The following is a 6,000-nucleotide window of genomic DNA, read 5'->3' as shown; positions in this document are numbered from 1 at the left end:
TATACATATATATATATATGTATGTATGTATGTATATATGTCTGTAAGTATGTATATATGTATAGTCTTACGGTTCCCAGCAAATCTTTCTGGATAAGGTTGCCAACCCCGTGCCCTTGTCTGACGCTAGGTGGCGTGCTGTACCATACTCCATAATATTAAGCGTCCCAAGAACAAAATATGTCTGCCATTTAGGCAGACTATTAATTGACGAGAAGGCGTGAATTTACGCCTGATTATAAGTATTCAGTTAATCAGCTAATTGGTGTAATTATTCATTTGATGAATTAGCTCTGTTTCTCCTCTTGGTTTAAGCCTAACCCTTTTTTTCTACTCTTAGACTTTTCTTTTCTTTCATGTTAATGAATTTACCATGTTTTGTATCTCCTAGGCTTTTATTTAAAAAATCAGGTATGAGGTTGAGGATCAGGTATCAATTTAAATGTTAGTGGTTCACACAACTTTACAATATGTGATAAAAATATGATGGTTTGCCATCTTTTGGATTTTAGGCTAATCTTATGTTTTTTAATCCAGTTTATTGATATTTTAGTTAGTAATGACATTAACTTCTTTAGGGGTTATATCGTTTAAATAGATGTTTATCAATGGCTTGTCTTCCTGATTTGCGGCAGTATCATATTTGATATTAGGCCAATTTAAATTTTATTTTTCTCTGCTGGTCCATAGTTCTTAGTTCTACATTACTTCTACAGGCTACTGATTGTTAACTGTTGGTCTGATGTCATACTTTAGCTTTTTGTTTTTTGTTACTTTCTCTCAAACCATGGACTCTCAGGTCTCATTGTGACCAATTGCTGGTCATCATGTACTCTGAAAATTCTTAGACCTAGTAGACTTATATCACCGATAACATTCAATCTGGTGGTTCTCAGGGTCTTATTGTGGCCCCTTGCTGCATAATATCCATTCCACTGGCTTTCAGGCTGACTCTCATGCCTTAAAGGGACCCACTGCCACGCGCATCAGGCTTTATAAAACCTCTTAAAGCTTTCAGTAACTGTGTTTTTAAAGGGCGTCCATTTAAAGTTCAATCCTCCTCTTTCATCATGACGTCAGATCGACCCCTCCATATTGGCAGTGTCTCGATATTCGACGTGACCTGTCGAGGTAGCCACTGCCTAAACCTTAAGAAATGAGGCACCCTCCGTCTGCAACGCCTGCGTCACGCCTCAGCGGAAGGCTATCATTCATACAGGAAACATGAATAATACATTAAGCTTTTCATCTCATGATGAATTGAGGCTCTGTGACCTTCAATCTCAAGAGCCTCTTACTTCGAGACAAACTTCGTCTCCATCGTGCATGCCCCGTTACTTATGGCGGGAAAAATGGAGAGAGTAAAAGATGGAGAATATTCTGGAAATTTCACTGCCAACTGAGTGGTATGGGAATGTGGTTCCCACTACGCCTCTTTTGCGCTTTGTATGGCTTTAACTATACAAGAAATTTGGAGAAGAATATAGGCGAACTTATTATATATCCATATTCTCTTTACTTCTTCCTTCTTCGTACAACAGGACAACAAAATATCAGAATTATTTCCGATAATATCCCGAGCCGGAAAACGTAACTGCTTCCCTTTTCTGTCTTAAATAAACATGGCATTATGCTCTCTGAAGGCTATCCCCACTAACATTTGCGTCTGACGTTCATGTAACATCAGTCACGCATTTTTCTTCATAACTGATCAGTGATAAATATGTCTGCATCGCAAAAAAGTCACGGCTGAACTCGGTCGGTTTGTCTCTCTTCGCCTTGGGCTTTCCCTCCCCAGTCCCCACCGCCCACTCCCCAGTACCTACCAATCAGTGACAGAGGCATGACGTAGCGTCATGCCTCCTTCCGAACAGCTAAGGATCGCGTTATTTTATAGTGTCATTCCATAAGTACACAGATATTAAGGAAAAGAAAGTGTGAATGTTGGCCTCAGGATTGGTTATCGAAAAGAAAGAAAGCTGGAAGTCACGGTGGATTCCTGAAAGTCCGCAAAATATGGCGGACTTCAGTTAGTGGCAAGATGCTCGTACACCTCCCTTCAATATAGCACTTCTACATACGTCCAAGCAGAGTACTTTATAGGATTCCAGAATAATGTTTTGCCTTTCACAGGATCCTGAAGGTAAGTAAAGTATAATGTGACTAAGAAAAAGGTTATGTAAAGTTGAGACTAATAGACTTAGGCCTAACATTTGACAGTTGTAAACAAGTCACAGCTACCGGGCTATGTTTTTGTTATATCAGTTACGATAATGATTACAGACGTAAAGATCATGATAATACTGAGAATAAGAAAAGCGTTAATGGTCAATTGATGACACCACAAAAGTAGTGCTGAAAGTCTGCTATTCTTGATCTGAAGTGCTGAAATGGAGTGCCAAGTGTTGCCAAAGTTACATGGTACTGTATAGTTCAATCAGTTTTTTTTTTTACATTTAATCATGTATTGTGCCGCTTTTTTTTAATCATCTTTACCATAGCCATAACATTGCGTTCCCATAGAAGTAAAATTATGTCGCAGGTCAGAAGGAAGAGGGTTAAGCCTATGGCACGGACAGGGACAAAGGAAGTTTTTCCCTTGAACTTTTGACGGGAGGGAATGCTAAGACTCGCACATATCAAAACCGGAATTTTATGAGCCGAGCAATGTATGTCGATTTCATACAATGTCGCAATTAGACAGTAGAGAACAAAACAATAAAGATTGCATTGTTAATGTAAACAGCTTATGTAAAAAAGTAATGTTATGGCTGTTTAGGCCTAACCATCGAATTTAGCCCGGCTAAACTCCAGACTAGTAAGTCTAAGGAATTTAGTTTCCCAGTGGTCCTAGAAACAGCTGAGTTACATTTTTCTTCGTAAAATATAGCAGAACTTTGCCCATATTATGCAATTCATTGTCGGCACTCTCAGAAATGTTTGATACTCTCATCGGGTTGCAACCTCGAATATTGGATGTTGTGAGTGGGCGGGGGCGGGGCGGTGGGGCGGGCTCGTTGCTTGACTGACCGATTCCCATCATTTGCTTTTCCCTTCAAGTCCCGCTTGAATAGGAAACCTTAATTCGCATATGCAAATGAAGGGGATTTTGTGAGTTTTGACTGATGCTACATACTCGTTCATATCCGAAATGAATTACGAGACTTTCCTAACATTCAGTCTCCTGCACAGCCTTGAAAAACTTAATGTTTTGAAGACTTCGATGACGTTTATGTAAGGAGAGGTCACTGAGCTTTGGCTTCCCGAATTCATTGCTCATGGTTGTCTCAAATGAAAGGCAAAGGCACCCTTGATAGCACCCTTTGGAAGTCCTGAGTTTGATTTCACGTTTGATTTCACGTTCTCAAACTGAGAGAAAAATATCCGCTCTTTGAGTTACAGAGTGAAATGGATGTATATTGTGAATATATGGAGAAGGAATAATGAACTCATTTTATAGACTACTATTAGGCCAATCATGAATGCCAATCGGTAAATAGCTCGTTACTTGTTGGTGTTCCCTTGACCATTATCAGTACATGCGATAGACCGTACGAATATGGTGAGGCCCGAAAAGTCACCCACGTTAGTGAGTCATATGTAAGTAAACTGTAAGAGTTTAGGAGAAGGGTTCACGAGGATAACAAACGTGTCAAAGAGAGAGAGAGAGAGAGAGAGAGAGAGAGAGAGAGAGAGAGAGAGAGAGAGCATTAATTGTGTTTTTTCAGTAGATAAAAGAGAGAGAGGGAGAAAACTGGCAATTAAGTGCAAATAATTTCGCACTTTAAATTTCCTCTGAGGCAACACTAGCATTATCAGAATCAACTTTTATCCTTGTTTTTGGACCTGAATAGAAAGATAACACTTCCATCTAATTACCCAGCGTTATGATAATATGTGATGTGGTCTTACCTCTTATCTCTAGTCGTAGCCTAGCCATTTAAAAAGAAAAAGAATGAGAGGGGGAAAAACAATAGGTAAGTGGTGCGTGAAGAATGGCCTAGGCCTAGTCACTTATTTTTTGCTGTAATGGTTTGTCTTGCCATTAAAGGAGGTGGTTCAACCCAGAGTAGGACCTGATAGCCCTTGCGATCTTGTTTTAGGCTCAGGTGCGGTGGTCGCTGGCTTGAAAGAAGGACAATAACAACCGCTCCATCTTGCTGTGGCGACAAAGTTATGCCCACATTATGCAGTGATGTTCTTTGAGGTCATTTATTTGTTCACGAAAACCACATAAATATCAAGAGAGCAGGATTCAGACTCAAACTGGCTCTATAATTTGCCGTCTTGAGACTAGGGTCAGTGCCACCGAGAAACTTTTTGCTTATTAAAATAATCACTTGTACTTATAGAGAAAATTTCACCCACAACGGAAGTATTTTATAACAATAACAGTGTTATGATAATATTTTATTCATGTGCCAGAAAGCAGTGTATATCCATATTCCATATGTAATGAATTCCACGTTTAGATTTCTCGCCGTGAATCCGAAGCCAGACTCTCTCATTACACACACTTTTATAAATTAAATGAAGGTACTCTTAATTCAAGCTTCAGGGAAGGTATGTAATGTCTTGGCCTTCGATTATATCACCAAAATTTTTTACTATGCGTACCCTAATAATGGTAGTAATATAACTGGTCTTTTTCAAAACTATAATAATATAATTAATAATGATTTTTTCCTACATTATGACCGACATGGCGTAATTATCGAGAAAACGTCTTTCCTTGTCGAGAGAATAACCTTTTAACAAGGTTGTGGGGCGGGGGAAGTGTCGGGAAGATATACATTTCTCTGCGCTCGGCGGTATGTGTAGACTGGAAGATGAAGGATGTACGGACGAGAGGGGAGGATTAATGATAACGTTGGAGAGCGCCCCACGATCTAAGACGACACTTCCTCTTGTTGTTTGAGGAAGGGAAAGTGGTTGGGCCATCGCTCAATCTTTCGTTGGCCTACTGGTCCTCATTCCGACATAATGCCATTGTTGATTCTTGGCTTACTAAGGTCTACCGCTGGTTTGTGTAGTGGTCACGAGAGTTGATGAACATATGGTGCGTCCTCACTATAGTAAAACATGTCATAAACACAAGTCGGTAACTTATCACACACACACACACATCACAAACAGGTTGAAATCAAGTTAGCGACTTATTGGTAGTTCTAACCAGTGCTTCATAAGATTGTTCAGCACTTGCCAAAGGTTCGTTCTCCCCTTACGCCTGTTGATATGTTTTCACCCTGTTTGTGATATATGCGATACTTTGCCGATATTTGTTGATGACATATTTTTTCTTAGTGTAATGCAGATGGTCTAGGGGAAATATTCCCCGCGTTAGGACTTGCTGTCGTCCAACCCGGGCAAGCCTCACCAACCAGTGGCTCCTATACAAATAGAAACAATGAAACTAACTTATCCGACCTTCAAGGCGGTACGCAACGTCCCTAGGGAGGAGAATTTTCATCTTGAACCTCTCTTATATTACTGTCATTTTTGACGGAGTGGATGCAAGAACTGAATGAATAATTAGGAGACTTATGCTAAGAACGTTTTGCTTTAAATGTTCTTTAACAATAAAAAAAATTCCTCTCGCAATGATTCAAATGTCCTTGGGTAGCTTAACTCTTCTCGAATGTCTCTTTTTCTTCATACATATTTAGCGAAATGTCTAAAATCGTTTGAAAAAGGGCTTTTGGAATTAATAAAGCTTGATTTCAATTTGAGATAACTTTTACAACAGCGCACTGATTTCAAAAGGCAGCAGCTAATGCAGGGGATTTATTAAAGCTTGATAATACACTCATATAATTTATATATGCATGTATTATGTATTTATATACATATAGTATATATATGTATGTATATATACTATATTATCTGTATATATATATATATATATATATATGTGTGTGTGTGTGTGTGTCTGTGCGTGTGTGTGTGCATGTGTATGTGTGTGTAAAACTTGTACGCAAGTGCTTGTAAACATATACGTAG

The 6,000-nt window shown here is 39.1% G+C and overlaps 1 protein-coding gene and 1 long non-coding RNA gene across 7 annotated transcripts in view; one reads left to right on the top strand and one right to left on the bottom strand.

The window, feature by feature from the left end:
- The window catches only part of LOC136828328 (metabotropic glutamate receptor 8-like), an 811,414-nt gene that overhangs the window by 60,796 nt on the left and 744,618 nt on the right, over window positions 1-6,000 (bottom strand). The gene's annotated exons all lie outside the window — the stretch shown is intronic.
- LOC136828329 (uncharacterized) overlaps window positions 1,554-6,000 on the top strand; it is a 342,392-nt gene continuing 337,945 nt past the window's right edge. For both annotated transcript variants that reach the window (XR_010850006.1, XR_010850007.1), the window contains exon 1: window positions 1,554-2,143. This is a non-coding gene — a long non-coding RNA (uncharacterized lncRNA). The remainder of the gene's footprint in view (window positions 2,144-6,000) is intronic.

This window comes from Macrobrachium rosenbergii, chromosome 42 (genome assembly GCF_040412425.1).
Source record: "Macrobrachium rosenbergii isolate ZJJX-2024 chromosome 42, ASM4041242v1, whole genome shotgun sequence".
NCBI classification, from domain to species: domain Eukaryota; kingdom Metazoa; phylum Arthropoda; class Malacostraca; order Decapoda; family Palaemonidae; genus Macrobrachium; species Macrobrachium rosenbergii.
Note: the sequence above shows the minus strand (reverse complement) of the source record. Positions and strands in the feature narration are given on the sequence as shown.